At 42.0% G+C, this 17488-nt stretch overlaps 1 protein-coding gene across 1 annotated transcript in view; it reads left to right on the forward strand.

Annotated features, from left to right (window-relative positions):
- The first annotated feature begins 1030 nt into the window (after positions 1 to 1030).
- LOC110535764 (protein FAM222A) overlaps positions 1031 to 17488 on the forward strand; it is an 81843-nt gene continuing 65385 nt past the window's right edge. The window contains exon 1 of the mRNA XM_036935559.2: positions 1031 to 1956. The gene's annotated coding sequence lies outside the window, so the exon portion shown is untranslated. The remainder of the gene's footprint in view (positions 1957 to 17488) is intronic.

A 17488-nucleotide genomic window follows, 5' to 3' on the forward strand; every position in this document is an offset into this window, starting at 1 on the left:
GAATTGATGACCTGGCTCAGGATGGATTTCTGGAAGAGCGGGCTGCCACAGCGAGGTAATACTTTCAGGCCCTTATCGGCACTGGCATAAGCTGAGGGCTGCATCACCCACTTCCCAGCGTCAGCTTATTATGAGAGGCCATGATGTGATTGCCTTGTACTGCTTTTGTGTGTTCCTGCAGGGTCTGTATGTGTGTGCCAGGCTGCCGGCTGGACAGAGTGCTTGTGGAGATGCCCTCACGTCACTTACCGCAAACTCCATGTAGCTCCCTGTATTCATTGTGATAGTTTCCTAAATGTGGAATGCATTTTTGCAAGCAGAATACCAATGATGGATAGACTAGAAGATGCTGGGGTCAAATTCAAGTGGACAGAGTAAGTTATTTAATTTACATATTTATTGTGGATGCTACATGTAATACGATGTCTTAATTAAAGTATTTTTTAAAAATGGGAAAGGTTAACAGATGGTTTTTAATTGTGGGTTGGGTTGCTCTCTCCCATGTTGCCAGGCTGTGCCTATTTAGTGCTCACAGCTCACAGCAGCAGGCTCTAGCATTTGTTTGAAAAATTGTGAAAACCATGAGACAGTCTGTTACATATATAGGCTAATTGTAATAAGAGTTTAAAGCACACGATATACCTACATTTACTCTATATGGCTTCTCCTTCGTAAATTGGGAGACCCTTATCAGGGCTTTATTATGCCTATAATAAAGAGAGAATGGTCAATCCTTGTGGGCCTGTAATAAACGGATTCACGTTTCTTATTTACAATGTGCAATCGAGGCGCCTAGACTGAATATCTGCATTCTAGACAACTAGTCTACTAATTTCATTAAATTGGATAGATTTTCCGCGAATAAACAACGTGGTTTCAATAAAGACGCCAGGACGCTGACAGCGTCACCGTGGTAACAATCCTCAATTACCAATGATAGGCTAACCCGTGCAAACGTTTCAATTCCCTCAGTGCAATGATTGGTTGGTGGGCGGTCTGAAGAGCTGGGAGAGTCTGCATCGTTCCGGTTATTGTCAGTTTGGGCAGCTCGGCATACGGAGAGGACCGCATCTCGAAGCGCAGTGAGCTGCCTAAAACAGACTAACATTATCGATATCGCTTGGTATTTAGATAAAAGAAATGAACAACGCAGAGGAATGTTTAGAGCTTGTTTTGTCACCTCAATTGGAAATCCGAGTCTGTAACCGGGAGGACAGAGGTTTCTGATAGGCAGAGAAAGTGTTTAAGACGAAAAGAGCTTCATCGCCAGGATTTAATTGCGCCTATTCATTTATTTCCAACAACTGCATTTGTTTCAAAGCCAAGCTTTGGAATCTGTCCGGTTACTCGGTGCCATAGACTACGTTGAAACATTTTGTCTACTTGACAAATCCAGATTGATCAGACTAAATAGGGGAAACACTTTGCCTATAGCCTAAACTATATCAATTCTTTTGGATTGACAATTCTGTTTTGTGACAAGGCTTTTTGGAGATATTATCCAGGAAACGAGGAGAAGAAAGAACACGAAAGCGGATAATTTTGACAGGCTACTTTGTTTCGGAGGGCGAAAGGTTGATGCGTTAGGTGAAACCACCGTTTAACTGGAGAGATTGACACGCAACGCTCCTGGATTTGCCGACCTGTTATTTTAATACACCGTCGTCCAGTCCAGGAAACGAAACGTATCAGTTACAATATTGTTCCTTGACAGAAAGAGCAATTATCTGAACTATTTGGTTTTCCGGTTTGGAATCCGATTCACTCTCTGAATGTTCACGGCACTGAAAAGGGCAGAATAAACTGTATTGCTGATCAACGACGAGTGGTTTTGTGGTTTTTGAGAGTGGGATGAAACGTTTTTGATTACTCTCTGGACGGCAACGCTCTGAAGCAGACTGCTCAGCGCCAGTTAACCTGCATGGGATTCTAGTCTGCAATAAGAAACAATTTATGGTAAATATGTTCCCCTTTCTAACTAAATCTTCACCTGCCAAAACGATATCGGCCTAGTAATAAATTAATCGCTTGCGTAAATTTGGGATTTTGTTGCAGCCTGATTAATGGCAGCTTGGGTCATTTGGCGACATGTCCGCATATCATAATTGATGGATGGAGTGAAGGACAGCACAGTGTATAACAATTGATGGCTAGTGTTGTAAGAAAATAGAATGAGGATGTAAAATGCTCGGTCTATGGTGCACAGATGTTGATAGGATTCTGGGATAGGATAGGCTAGAAAACCTTTGTGTTCATGCATAGTCTAACCTACAATAAAGGAAGCGTTGTAAAATCGATGTCAGTTACTGAATGGCTTTAGGATCTGCTTTGATGTGTAGTATTTGGTATTTCAAGGATTGGGAGCAATTAAGTATATTGCCGGGAAGTGGGCTATGCAAGGCACTGGCACAGTAGGCTCAGAATTAGGGTGTGAAATTCCTTTCTGTATGCCTCCATGCGTCATATAATTTTTAATCAGCCGTGGGTAAATATAGTTTCAAAGGAAATTAATGATTTCCCCATAAGTGTAACTGGCGCTGCGTTTCTGTAAATAGTTAATGTCATACACTGATGTTGATCAGAGCTCTCCGATGTTCGCTTCCTCAAATGAAAGAGCATCACCAGTGATTAATTCCTCAGAACTTTTTCAGCTGGTCCTTGTAGCCTATGCCTAGTGTTACCGGTAGGCCTACCACTGTCCCATTCGATGTAGCAATGAAGTATAAACTATGTTTCCAAGACTAAATCCACAGTTTGACTATCTCTAATTTAAATGGGGAAATCGTCCGAATGTTTCAGATTAAAGCAATTGTTCATGATTTTTTTTTTTTTAAACAGCTGTACTGCTTTGAGGCGGAGCCGAGTAGGTTTGCCAAAGTATTAAATACATTTTGATAAATGTATTCACAGGCTACTATTTCATCCCTCAACAAAAATATAGACCTAGTCCCCGATACATCTATAGATGCTAGCCAAGCCTGCTGGCCATTCATTCTATCAGTTAGCTGGGTTGTTTGAGATGGACCCATTTTTTTGCATCTATGGATGCGAGCCAGTCCTCCTTTCTAAATGGCAACGCTCTTACAGTGGCTTGCAGAAGTGTTCACCCCCTTGGCATTGTCCTATTTTGTTGCCTTACAACCTGGAATAAAAAATAAAAAAATGGGGGGGGGGGGGGGTTGTATAATTTGATTCACACAGCATGCCAAATATTTTTTCTTGTGAAAAAAAAAGTCAATACTTTGTAGAGACACCTTTTGCAGCAATTACAGCTGCAAGTCTCTTGGGGTATGTCTATATAAGCTTGGCACATCTAGCCACTGGGATTTTTGCCCATTCTTCAAGGCAAAACTGCTCCAGCTCCATCAATTTGGATGGGTTCTGCTGGTGTACAGCAATATTTAAGTCATACCACAGATTCTCAATTTAATTGAGGTCTGGGCTTTGACTGGGCCATTCCCAAGACAGTTAAATGTTTCCCCTTAAACCACTCAAGTGTTGCTTTAGCATTATGCTTATGATCATTGTCCTGCTGGAAGGGGAACCTCTGTCCCAGTCTCAAAGCTCTGGGAGACTGAAACGGGTTTCCCTCAATTTCCCTGTATTTAGCGCTCATTGGCCTTCATGGTGCTACTTGCTTGGCGCTATGCCTTGTTTAGTGGTGCTGCAGACACTGGGACCTTTCAGAACAGGTGTGTTATTTATTTATTTTTTTATTTATGTATATACATACTGAGATCATGTGACTGATCATGTGACAATTCGATTGCACACAGTTTGACTTTATTTAACTAATTATGTGACTTCTGAAGGTAATTGGTTGCACCAGATCTTATTTAGGGGCTTCATAGCAAATGGGGTGAATACATATGCACGCACCACTTTTCAGTTTTTCTTTTGTTGTTGAATTTTTTTGGAACAAGTGATTTGTTTTCATTTCACCAATTTGGACTATTTTGTGTATGTCCATTACATGAAATCCAAATAAAAATCAATTGAAATTAGTTTAATGCAACAAAATAGGAAAAATGCCAAGGGGGATGAATACTTTTGCAAGCTATCTAGCCAACTGCGGCCAACATAGTTACGTCAAACTGTGCAGCTAGAATAACTGCAAAGTAGCTGCATTTACTTTAGTTTGACCTGTTTTTCTATTGACACTTCTTTGTCTATGGTGCATTCGGAACGTTTTCAGACCCCTTGGCTTTTTCCACATTTTGTTACGCTACAGCCTTATTCTAAAATGTATTAATTAAAACTTCTTAAGGCTAGGTGTTCCACTAGCGGGACACTTGCCGACAACATCCTGTGAAATTGGAGGGCACGCAATTCAAATTAATATTAAACATGAACACACATGTTCACATACGTGTCTTATATCATTTAAAAGCTTAACTTCTTGTTAATCTAACTGCATTGTCAGATTTCAAAAAGGCGTTAGGGCGAAAGCATACCATGCGATTGTCTGAGGACAGTGCCCCACCTCAACATATTTTTCAACCAGCACAGGCTTCACAAAATCTGGAATAGCGATTTAAATAAATTACTTACCTTTGAAGATCTTCCTCTGTTTGCAATCCCAATGGTCCCAGCTACAACATGAATGGTTGTTTTGTTCGATAAAATCCTTCTTTATATCCCAAAAAGTCTTTAGTTGGCGCCATTGATTTCAGTAATCCACTCGTTCAACATGCAGACAAAGGAGTCTAAAAAGCTACAGCTAAACTTCATCCAAACAAGTCGAACAACATTTCTATAAAATCCTCGGGTACTCTAAAATGTAAATAAATTATATTTCATACGGAATGTAGTATGTTCAATAGGAAAGGACAATTCGTAAGCGCGCACCCTCTCCCTCGCACGCCGAAAGACTGATTTTCTTCTGGTCCCCTAACAAAAACAAAATACTTGTTCGTTTTTCAAAAAAGAAGCTTGAAACCTTGAATAAAGACTGTTGAGATGGATGTACATAGAAACAATAGGTTTCCATAATAAGAGCCTGGGAGCTAAAAATAATTCTGGTTGGATTTTCTTTGGATTTATGCCTGCCATATCAATTCTGTTATAGTCTCAGACATGATTTTAACAGTTTTAGAAACGTCAAACTGTTTTCTATCCAATGCTACCAAATTAAATGGCTTAAATCCTGGCTTCTGGGCCTGAGTAACAGGCAGTTTACTTTGGGCACGTCAGTCAGGTTGAAATTCAGGAAACTAGACCCTAGCCCCAAACTCCCTTGTCAATCTACATACAATACCCCATAGTGAAACAGGTAGCCTAGTTGTTACAGCGTTGGGCCAGTAACTGAAAGGTTGCTAGATCAAATCCCCGAGCTGACAAAGTAAAAAATGTCGTTCTGCCCCTGAACAAGGCAGTTAACCCACTGTTCCTAGGCCGTCATTGTAAATAACAATTCTTAAATGACTTGCCTAGTTAAATAAAATGAAAGAAAAAAGACAAAGCGAAAATGGGTTGTTAGACATTTTTGCAAATTTTATTTAAAAAAAAATGGATACATGAGTATTCAGACTCTTTTCTATGACACTCGAGATTGAGCTCAGGTGGATCCTGTTTCCATTGAGCATCCTTGATATGTTTTTCCAACTTGATTGGACATGATTTGGAAAGGCACACACCTGTCTATATAAGGTCCCACAGTTGACAGTGCATGTTAGAGCAAAAATCAAGCGTCATGGTCAAAGGAATTGCCCGCAAGAGCTCCAAGACAGGATTGTGTTGAGGCACAGATCTGGAGAAGGGTACCAAAAAATGTCTGCAGCATTGAAGGTCCCCAAGAACACAGTGGCTTCCATCATTCTTAAATGGAAGAAGTTGGAACCACCAAGAATCTTCCTAGAGTTGGCCACCTGGCCAAACTGAGCAATTGGGGTAGAATGGCCTTGGTCAGGGAGGGGAACAAGAACCCGATGGTCACTCTGACATAGCTCCAGAGTTCCACTCCTCAGTAAAAAGCACATGACAGCCCACTTGGAATTTGCCAAAAGGCACCTAAAGGACTCTGACCATGAGAAACAAGATTCTCTGGTCTGATGAAACCAATGTTTGGATTGGGCCGACGCCGGCAGATAGGGCAGCTCTGCTTCTAGCTCCTAAGCAACTTTGCAGCATTTTGTTTTTGTGTGCTATTTCTGAGCCGAGGAATTTTTTTGTTTTATTGCAAAATAACCTTTGGATGTCAGAGCGGCGGTAACTCACCAGCATTACGACCGGGACTATGACTTTCCTGAATTGGATCCTTTGTTCGTAACCCCCCGGGCAATTGAACTGATTCCAGAGGCTGAGCCAAAACACCACCGGTGGAGAAGAGTTATTCGGAGTGGACATTCTATTCCGACTAAGGAGGCGCGCACACACCACTTCTGAGTAAATTACTTGCTAATGTTCAGTCTCTGGATAATAAAGTAGACGAGCTCAGGGTGAGAATCTCCTTCGAGAGACATCAGGGATTGTAACAATCTGTTCCACGGAAACATGACTCTCCCAGGATATTCTGTCTTTGTCCATACAGCCAGCTGGATTCTCACTATATCGCGCAGACAGGAATAAAGAACTCTCCGGGGAGAAGAAAGGCAGGGGTGTATGTCTCATGATTAACCACTCATGGTGTGATTGTGATAACATACAGAGGCTCAAGTTGTTTTGTTCACCCGACCTAGAATACCTCGCAACCAAATGCATTACCTCCCAAGAGAATTCTCTTCGGTTATAGTCATAGCCATGTATATTCCCCCTCAAGCTGATACCACAACGGCCCTCAAATAACTACCCTGTACTTCATGCAAACTGGAAACCACATATCCCGAGGCCGGGGGATTTTACCAAGCAAATTTGAGGAAAACGCTACTGAAGTCCCATCAACACATTGACTGTAGTACTGCTAAAACACTCGATCACTGCTACTTCAACTTCCGGGATGCCTACAAGACCCTCCCCCACCATCCCTTTGACAAATCTGATCACGTCTCCATTTTGCTCCTCCCTTCCTATAAGCAGAAACTCAAATGGGAAGTACCCGTGCTAAGAACTATTCAATGCTGGTCTGACCAATCGGAATCCACACTTCAATATTGTTTTGATCAACCGGAATGGGATATGTTCCGGGTAGCCTCTGAGAATAACATTGACAAATACACAGATACGGTGACTGAATTTATCAGGAAGTGTATAGGAGATGTTGTCCGCACTGTGACTATTAAAATCTACCCTAACCAGAAATCGTGGCTAGATGGCAGCATTCGCGCAGAACAGAAAGCCCGAACCACCGCATTTAACCATGGCAAGGTGAATGGGAATATGGCAGAATACAAACCGTGTAGTTGTTCCCTCCGCAAGGTAATCAAACAGGCAAAACGTCAGTGTAGATACAGAGTGGAGTCACAATTCAACGGCTCAGAGACACAAGACTCATCTGGCAGGGTCTACAGACAATCACAGACTCCAAAGAGAAAACCAGCCACGTCGCGGACACCGGCATCTTGCTTCTGGACAAGCTAAACACCTTAGCCCACTTTGAGGATAACACAGTGCCACGACACGTCCCGTTACCAAGGACTGTGGGCACTCCTCCTCTGTGGGCTCTCCTTTTTTTGTGGCTGACGTGAGTAAGACATTTAAGTGTGTTAACCCTCGCAAGGCTGCCAGCCCAGAAGGCGTCCTCAGAGCATGCGCAGACCAGCTGGCTGGGTTGTTTACAGACATATTCAAACTCTCCCTATCCCAGTCTGCTGTCCTCACTTGCTTCAACATGTCCACCATTGTTCCTGTACCCAAGAAAGCAAAGTTGACTCATTTTTGCCCCGTTGCACTCACTTCTGTCATCATGAAGTTCTTTGAGAGGCTAGTTTAAGGATCATATCACCGCTACCTTACCTGACACCCTAGACCCAATTCAATTTGCTTACCACCGCAATAGGTCCACAGATGATGCAATTGACAACGCTCTGCACACTACCCTATGCCATCTGGACAAGAGGAATACCTATGTAAGAATGCTGTTAATTGACTATAGCCCAGCATTCAACACCATAGTACCCTCCAAGCTCATCATTAAACTCCGGACCCTGGGTCTGAACCCCGCCCTGTGCAACTGGGTCCTGGACTTCCTGTCGGGCCGCCCCCAGGTGGTGAAAGTAGGAAACAACACCTCCACTTTGCTGATCCTCAACACAGGGGCCCCACAAGGGTGCATGCTCAGCCCCCTCTTGTACTCCCTATTTACCCATGATGGTGTGGCCACGCACCCCTCCAACTCAATCATCAAGTTTGCAGACGACACAACAGTAGTAGGCCTGATTACCAAAAATGATGAGACTGCATAGAGAGAGGAGGTGAGGGCCCTGGGTGTGTGGTGCCCGGAAAATTCTCACTCAATGTCGACAAAACAAAGGAGATGATCTTGGACTTTAGGAAACAGCAGAGGGAGCACGCCCCTATCCACATTGTCGGGACTGCAGTGGCGCAGTTGGAAAGCTTCAAGTTCCTCAGTGTACACATCACTGCCGATCTGAAATGGTCCACCCAGACAGTGTGGTGAAGCCTCAACAGAGCCAACAGGCTGAAAAATGTTGGCTTGGCACCTAAAACCTTCAAACTTGAACAGATTCCCAATTGAGAGCAACCGGTCGGGCTGTATCACCACCTGGTATGGCAACTGCACCGCCCACAACCGTAGGGCTCTCCAGAGGATGGTGCGGTCTGCCCAATGCGTCACTGGTCCCTCCAGGACAGTGACGCGTGTCACAGGAAGGACAAATGGATAATCAAGGACAACAACCACCTGAGCCACTGACTGTTCACTCCGTTATCATCTAGAAGGCGAGGTCAGTACAGGTGCATCAAAGCTTGGACCGAAAGACTGAAAACAGCTTCTATCTATAGGCCATCAGACCGTTAAATAGCCATCACTAGGCGGCTTCCACCCAGTTACGTAACCCTGCCCCTTAGAGGCTGCTGCCCCATATACATAGACTTAATCACTGATCACTTTAATTGTTATATTTTTGCTTTTATACTGTATTCTATTCTACTGTATTTTAGTCAATGCCACTCCAACATCGCTCATCGTAATCTATCTAGCTTAATTCCGTTAATTTAATTTTAGGTTGTATGTATTGTTAGATATTACTGCACTGTTGGAGCTAGAAACACAAGTATTTCGCTACACCCGCAATAAAACATGCTGACGTGTATGTGACAAATTTGATTTGAACTCATAGGCCAGAATGCCAAGCGTCACGTCTGGAGGAAACCTGGCACCATTGAATTATGGTGGTGGTAGGGATTGGGAGACTAGTCAGGATCAAGGATAAGATGAACGGAGCAAAGTACAGAGAGATCCTTGACGAAAACCTGCTCCAGAGTGCTCAGGACCTCAGACTGGGGCGAAGGTTCACCTTCCAACAGGAAAACGACCCTAAGCACACAGCCAAGACAATGCAGGAGTGGTTTTGGGACAACTCTCTGAATGTCCTTGAGTGGCCCTGCCAGAGCACGGACTTGAATCCGATCGAACATCTCTGGAGAGACCTGAAAATAGCTGTACAGCAACACTCCCCGTCCAACCTAACAGCTTGACTGGATCGACAGAGAGGGATGTGAGAAACTCCCCTAATACAGGGGTACCAAGCTTGTACCTTCATACCCAAGAAGGCTCGAGGCTGTAGTCCTTGCCAAAGGTGCTTCAAAGTACTGAGTAAATGATCTGAATACTTAAGTAAATGTGATATTTCCGTGTTATTGTTAATACTTTAGAAAAAATGTCTAAGCCGGTTTTTGCTTTGTCATTAGGGGGTATTGTGTATAGATTAAGGAGGATAAAAAAATATATATTTAAAAAGTATAATAAGTCTGTAACGTAACAATTTGGAAAGTCTGAATACTTTCCGAATTATGCTGATTCATAATTTCGACTAGCTGAGAAAAGATGACAGTCTTGTCCTGACGCTACATTCTCAGTAGGACAGTGGAGATCGAATTTCAATATTGGAACAATGTTGCAAAATATTTGTCAGACAGTCTAACGTTTCTACAAACCCCCATTGTGGCGACAGTCTCGGGTCTAACTGCCGTGTCATTATATCCTCAACACCAGCTTCTGACATTATTTAAGTGATAATGCCTGTGTTCGGAGGATCTATTGACACGGGTGCTGTTAGACCTGTTTATACAATGTGTTACCAACACATTGACATTTTCACATGTTATTTTGATGAATTTATTCATACTATTTCTTCCTTTTTTAATGCTCTAATTACATTGGTAACCAGTTTATAACCGCAATAATGCACCTTGGAGGTTTGTGATATATGACCAAGAACAGCCCTTAGCTGTGATATATTGGCCATATACCACACCCCCCTGTGCCTTATTGCTTAATTAGAACGTGTTGTAAACAGCAGGTGCTGACAGGAAATATATATTTTTTTATCTGTTTAGGATTTAACATGGGGACCATTAGGACATGCACACACACCAGAGGCGGCTGGTGGGAGGAGCTATAGGAGGACCGGTTCATTGCAATGTTTGGAATTGAATCAATGGAACGGACTCAAATGCGTTGTTTCCATGTGTTTGATTCCATTCCAGCCATTACAATGACCCCGTCCTCCTAATAGCTCCTCCCACCAGCCTCATCTGACACACACCACACACACACGTTCATCTTCATAGACCAGAGGGGGGGGACAAACCCTAATTTAAGCAAATTGTTATTTTCCCAATGTGGATATCCTGGAGTTTGTGGCTAGCTAATACTCCTGGATAATCCATTTATTCATAGACCACTTCAGGCCTTAGATACTTTAAGCAATCTCTGCATTTTTTTCAGTGGCTGGATAGTGGAGTAGCCTTCAGTTGAGCACAGTGAAGCTTTCCCTTCCCTCGCTTGCTCATTGATAATCTAACATGGGGCCCCTCTACATCCAGGGCCAGGCTCCTAGAGTCGCCAGCCCTGTGCGGCACCTGCTATAGCATAGCACGGCGCCTGTTTGCTACTATTGAATAAAACATTGGGTGATGTACGAGGCCGAGGCTTCACCTGAGGGGGCAGAGCCGCCTCATTTACTTCCTCCACTCGGCGTCTATGACCCGCTGAGCAAATTGTGTTCATATTAGCGCTGCGGCTGTTCTTCACTGAAAACAAATAGTCTCCCCAGCATAATCCTTACCTTAACTCAACATGATGGTTGGGGATGGTAGCTGGGGAGGATGGGGTTAGCTACTGGTGCTAGAAGGACAGCCTAATATGTAGGCTAGGTCAGTGATTTACCTCTTGAAAAATTTTAACAAAATATCATGACTCATACTGGCTCTGAAGGCTGAAAATTAACATGGTGGCCTTAAAGTGTTTACTTAGGAATTGGGATTTTGATAAAGTATCCTGACATATTTTTCAAAAATAAATATCCCAGCTGATTGTTTTTACTGTAGAAATCTCATTCACAGGATTCTAAATCCATAAAGAAAATAACTAAACGCAAGGTTTCTATTGTATTTTTTGTATTTTTTATGAATTCAATTAATCCTTAATTGAAACCATAACAAAGAAATCTCCCTGCCCCTGTTGGGCTAAAATGCTGAGGGATTGGCCTGGAGAAATGTAACCACACTCAAAATCATAGACAGTACTATGGATTAATGCACTGGCCATCAATGGTATTAAATGTATAGTTTGAACCATGTTTTGAGGCTATACAGTGTTTTGTTTACATTTAAGAGTAAAGCTTTTTTGGGTTCTGAATCGGTACAACAGTTTAACTAAGCGGTTGAAGCGTTTATATTCTTCAAGAATGAATTGGCATACAGTGCCTTCAGATAGAGTCAAGGAATGTGAATACTATCAGAATAAAATGTATGTTACAGACAGAATTTTAAATAGATTAAATTGATACCCCATAATGTCAGTGATTAGCATTATTTTTTTTTTTATGACTACCTCATCTCTGTACCCCACACACAATTATCTGTAAGATTTCTCCACAATACTAACCTAGTTCACAGTGAAAATAATGAAAGCCTGTGCAGAATAAAAATATTCCAAAACATGCATCATGTTTGAAACAAGGCACTAAAGTAATTCTGCAAAAAATGTGGCAAAGCAATTCACTTTTCGTCCTGAATACAAAGTGTTATGTTTGGGGCAAATCCAATACAACACTTTACTGGGCATCATTTTCCATAGTTTCAAGCATAGTGGTGGCTGCACCATGTTATGGGTATGCTTGAAATTGACTGGAGAATTTTTCAGGATAAAAAAATGAATGGAATGGCGTGACGCACAGGCAAAATCCTAGAGGAATACTTGGTTCAGTCTGCTTTCCACCAGACACTGGGAGATTAATTTAACTTTCAGCAGGACAATAACCTAAAACACAAGGCCAAATCTCCACTGGAGTTGCTTACCAAGAAGACTGTGAATGTTCCTGAGTGGCCAAGTAACAGTTTTGTCTTAAATCTACTTGAAAATCTATGGCAAGACCGGAAAATGATTATAATATAATAGCTATAATATAATAGCTATAATCAACAACTAATTTGACAGAACTTGGGCAAATGTTGCACAATCCCGATGTGGAAATCTCTTAGAGATTTACACAGAAAGACTCATAGCTGTAATCGCTGCCAAAGGTTATTCTGCAACGTATAGACTTAGGGGTGTGAATATTTATGTAAATGAGATATTTATGTATTTAATTTTCAATAAATTTGCACACATTTCTAAAAACATGTTTTGATTTTATTATGGGATGTTATGTGTAGATGGGTGAGGAAAAAATATTATTATTTTCAGGCTGTAATCGAGGGCTATGAATACTTTCTGAAGGAACTGTATATCATTAATTTATACAGTAAGTCCAAAAATGGATGTAGAAATTAAGGATTCTAGCTGTGGTCGAAGGATCAAAGCACTCTAGTGGTCACACGAGTGGAATGTTATTAATATTTTTCATAATGAATCAACACTGAACGTCCAGTGTTTCTATGTCAAATGGTTTTGTTATATTTCAGTCTTCTGTAATGTATATAAAGTGTAATATTGGGATGCAAACTCAAACTTTTTAATACATTTTAGCTATATATCTGACATGGTACAGGTGTCTTCTATTTTTTTTAAGCCCTTAACCATGTGTTTGAGGCGTATACTTTTGTTTCCAAGTAGACTTGTTTAAAGACTACCAAGAAACACTCTGTGTGACCCTGATTTAGCCCTGTGCAGTAAAAGGTTAAGGCGGTTCCATCCTAGGTAAACTCAACACTACGCTGGGTAAGTGCAATAAGACGAGCCCATCTTTCAAAGTCCATCTTTGTTTTTGATTAATTGCCTCCCCAAAACCATCTAAAAAGCAGAACAAACCTGATGCCGTTGGCTGAGCTTTCAACAAGTATCCTTCTTAACGTGCACAGAATTGTGGTTGAAGGACTGATTACATTTGAGTAAGATATTAAAACAGAAGTTATACTAAGCAAGCCCAGGCACTATTTCAATTTCCAACACTGAAATATTATTTGGATTTGATTGATAGCATTGGTGTGAATGCACTGTACTCCTTGCTTATGTAAACTGCAGCCATGTGAGAATTAGTAAGGTTGGCTCATGAATATCTGTAGAATAGCTCAACTTTAATTTCCTGTTCTATGTATTCATCTTTTTTATATCCCACTATGGTTTGATTGTCTAAATGCAGACCCAGAGGCAACAAAACCACAATGTGTGCAGTGCCACTGCAAACATACCTTGTATGATATATATATATATATATATATATATATATATATATATATATATATATATTTAAATCCTCTGCTTTGGTTTATCTTCACTATAAAATGAGCTTACTGTGCCCACGTAATTATTTGTGATATATTTACAGCAACGCAATAGCACATTTGTTTTCCAGAGAGAGGTGTTTTGATTTATTCTGTATAGCCTATATTTTGTATATGAAAGTAAAGGGAATGAAAAGCAGCGATCCTATCTTCATCCTGTGGCACAGCTTCCACAACCACTGACAATATTAAGTTGCTTCTTTCCTTCCAGGAAATACATTTAGGCAACAAACAAAAAAAATGTAATGTGACACATGGGCATTTGGGAGTTAGGTCCATGAACCTTCTCTCTCAAGGGTGTCCAAACGGCATCTCATTAGATATTGATCAAAGAGTTCCTTGTGCGGGGAAGTTAGTGTACTGTATATATTTGCGCCGACTACACTGTGCACAATTATTTGTGTTAACAATTTACATATGAATGAAGGAAAGGTGTTCCCGTGAGCGTTGGTTTGTGTTACAAGCAGCCCTATATCGTTTGCCATTTTGAGGTACAGGTAATATGCCATACGCATTTCCCCATATGGTTGGTAGTGTTAGCAAGGATGGAACCTGTGTGTAGTCTGTCTCAAGTGGCTCTATAGTATCTTCAGTGACACTATTTCTTCCCCGATCTTGCTGCCTTAGCACAATACGGCTTAAAGAGGAAATGGATCGGTCGATGTGGCTAGTTCGTACTGTGTTTTCAAACAATGTAAGGACACAAAAAGGGAGGAGGTTTGTCTCGCCCGCTTGTGAAGATTAAGGAACGATCGATCCTATGTTACCGTTTACCACGTTCCAGGCATGTGGTTTTGACATGCTTTGGGTCTTTAATGAGGCTGAAATGATTGTTGTTAAAGGATACGGTTAACGCTGGACCAGAACGATGTACATGAGTCATGACAACATCTCATGTCCTAACAACGGAATTCAATTTCATTTGAATTTGTTACCAAAGTTTGTACCACATCAAATCAAATGGACAGAAACCCGGCCTAAAACCCCAAACGGCAAGCAATGCAGGTGTAGAAGCACATCTACACATCAGGGGTAGAAGCACATCACATCTGTTTATATCAAGTCTATATCACCCCCCCAATATCGCCTTCTTTTTGGCTACTGATATCAGCCGTCTCCCTTCTTGTTTCCCTGTTTGAAATCGTGCCTAGGACCCACTAATTTTTATTTTAGAAATCTGGTGAGAGAAACAGAAGACATTGGCTCTTTTTGGATTCAAGAGGGCAGAGAGAGAAACATTTTTGAGTCTTGATTGTGTACGCCACCCTGCAGTGTCTCCGCTGGCTGCCGTGTGTTGGCGAGCTGGTTTTGTTCCCAAAGCCTTATTATATGTCTGTGCCTTGAGGTAATCTCAAGATACCTTGCCTTGGACTGTGAAGGACAGGTTGGTGATGTGCCCAAACAAGTGTTCATCCACTGTAACCCATAGTGATTGGCAGGCAGTGGGCTTTTCATCAGGATCAAGAGTGAAACTATAGCATAACTAACACATCCAACAGTACGGAACCAGGCTCAGTTGACATTCTATTCCTACTCCGTGATAAGCTAACCAGTTCTCAAAAAGGGTCATATAGAAGCCTAACACACAGAACGCAGTTATGAATTTAAGGTACAAGGTGGAATCTCCCAAGAGATCCTTGTCCCCAGTAAGGATAGTTATGTGAATCCTATACGTTTCAGGTTTGCACAACGAAGATTAATAGGCTGAATGAAATCGCCTCAGCTGCTGAGGCGGCAATACAGAATATTGCTAGGTTCATAACCAATCGAGCTGGAGTGAAGGAAGGACGTGTTGCCGCCCAAAAAAACTTTCCAACAAAGAGGGAGAGGATAAAACAAATCTGACAAGCTCTCCAACCGCAAATTTGTTCTCCTTTAAAAACGATGCCTCTCTGGCCTTGCCTCATGGTAACATTGATTTGTCATGTGTGACAGTGCTGGCTGCTCTCAAATCACCCCGGTGATGACATTGATCTCAAGGATTGTGAGCGGGGGGACCATGGAGACACGGCACAATGATAACTCAACTCAAAAGCTCACTGAAGCCACCTCAACCTCAGCAGTGCATTAAAAAGGCTATATAGCAACTATTTTCCTTCTGGGGGTGTGCTTGAGCCAAAAGGGGTTCTTTACACCTTGGCATTGCGTTGAGGCCTTGGATATGATTAGGGCCATTTATTCCTCCAGAAACCTATGTGTGTCTTGGCCTCATCAACAATTATGCATGAAGGAAGCTTTTTGATTCGTTGTGGAGGCTTGGATGCCGTTTGAGTTGCTGTTGTGTGTTGCGCGTTATCTCCTGAACTCTTTATCGCCAGTTGTTTCCATGCCAGAAGCAGCAACGGATGTTTTTTATTTTATTTTTTATCTCGTGCGAGCGTCTGATTTAATCTCTCTCCCCCCCAATGCTGGTGTACTTTAATCTGGAACGGGAACTATCTGATTCTCCTCGTTTATTGAGGAAGATCAAACTATAATGCAACAAGGAACTGCATCTCATCCTAATCTCCGTCTCTGTTTTGATTTTGGTCAGTTGCCCTTCCTTGTGGGGAGGGCAAGATAAAGCGTTTTGTCTTTATGCTTTGGTCATTCTCCGGTGACAGTAGCCCGCACTTTACATGTCTTTTCATCTGCTGATTGGTTGATCACCTGGTTGTTGGAGCTGTCAGCACGAATAAACAGAGCCAATGATTGTAAAATATTGCGAATAGCCATATGACCTAAATGGGGTGAACTTTTGTCTGCCGTTTTTTTATTCATTTCCCTAATGATTAGGTAGCTCTGGCTATGGGAGCCAAGTGCTCTTTACATATTGGCAGATTTACACAGGGGTTTGAGGCCCTATGTGAATGACCTAGGTCACCCTGTGCCCTCGGGGCCTGTGCTGTAGATTGGCTTCAGCAGTATGGATGTCTCATAGTTCTATTTTGTTTAATTAGAATGCAGTCATTCAGAAATAAGCTACTACTGAAATTTTGCTCAGCCAATTCAGATATTATATCATTCAAAACGATAGGGATTGTAATGTGTTCAGAAGCCTGGCTTTGGGAGTGTGTGACAATGGCTACATGACTTGATTGTTGTAAATGGATACTACTTATACGGGGGTGACACAGCGACCGTTAGCGTCTGTGACAAAAAAAAATAGAGTCTGTTACCCAATTCTGATGGCATTGCTGTAAAGGTAATACAATTTCCACTGACTGGTGAAAAGAATGTCTGTTCGGCATGGTAATTGGAGAAGCCACCCCTCTTTGTTTCCCCCAGCTCAGCGTGAACGCAACACGATTTAATAAAACTCTGGAGATTTGAATCTTTTACTGCCGGTCCTAGTACCGGGGACACGGAATGGAAAGCCGAGGCATGCACAGATAAAAGTCATTTAACTTTGACCTGTTTGAATTTTTAAGCTATAGACAGATTTGTGAGAGAGCATGCAAGGAGGGTGGGGTGTGGGGGGGGGGGGGGGGGGGTAGTTGGTATATGTTTCTAGGCTAAACCCACTGTTAGAAATCCTTGCGATATTAAGATCTGAGGCCCCTTGGCTTCCCCGTGCCTGCTTTCACTCGCGTACAGTCAGGAACATAGAAACAATGGCGCCAGGACACATATGGACAAACACACCCACTTCTCTCTCCTCGCG

The sequence above is a fragment of the Oncorhynchus mykiss genome, chromosome 11, assembly GCF_057628025.1.
Source record: "Oncorhynchus mykiss isolate SJ-2025 chromosome 11, ASM5762802v1, whole genome shotgun sequence".
Taxonomy (NCBI): domain Eukaryota; kingdom Metazoa; phylum Chordata; class Actinopteri; order Salmoniformes; family Salmonidae; genus Oncorhynchus; species Oncorhynchus mykiss.